Raw genomic sequence first — 806 nt, forward strand, 5'->3', positions numbered from 1 at the left:
CACTTCCAAGACAAGCACTGTGCCACTGAGCTATATCCCTACCCCAATGAAATTATGAAGCTAGAAGAGAAATCCAAAGCATTATCCAACTCATTTTATAGAGATAGCATAACCTCCATACTAGCAGCAGACATGGGCCAGGAAGAAAAATTACAGGCCAAATTCATTCACAATTCAGTATTTATAGATCCAAAATCTTATAGAATATTAACAAAATGAATACAACATATAGCAGCATTGAATATTAACTGTGCCTTTCCCTAATATGCCTTAAAAGTTCTTACAACTTGATAATTGGTTTCCCTAGAATGAGCTGTAGGATGGAAGGCAAAAATAAGGTGGATGATGAGAAGGTGGAGAGAACAGAAGACAGAGGAAATAGAGAAGAAGGAAGAGGAGATGAAAAAAGAAATAGAAAAAGAAAAGGGGTGTATGGCCACATCACACTTTATAATCTCATCCCTGGTGCTATACGTTATAACCTCAACTTTAATCTTTCCTTAGAAGCAAATTACATTTAGCCCATCCTTCAGGAAAGAATCAAGCTCTACCTTTTGAACAGAGTGACAAAATTTAGAACCATCAAAATGTCACTTACAATTGGAACACAAATAGAAACTACCCAAGAACATATACAATAAACAATGCACAACATCTTTGTGGAGAAAATCACAAAACTCTATTGAAAGGAAGCAAAGTTCATCCAGAAAAATGAAGATATAAACCATGGTCTTTACTAGAAAGCTACAACATCTCAAAGAGGTTGCCCCTCTTCCCCTCACTTTTCACATCCAATTAAAGTCCAA

Source organism: Octodon degus, unplaced genomic scaffold (assembly GCF_000260255.1).
Source record: "Octodon degus isolate 3935 unplaced genomic scaffold, OctDeg1.0 scaffold00010, whole genome shotgun sequence".
Classification (NCBI taxonomy): Eukaryota; Metazoa; Chordata; class Mammalia; order Rodentia; family Octodontidae; genus Octodon; species Octodon degus.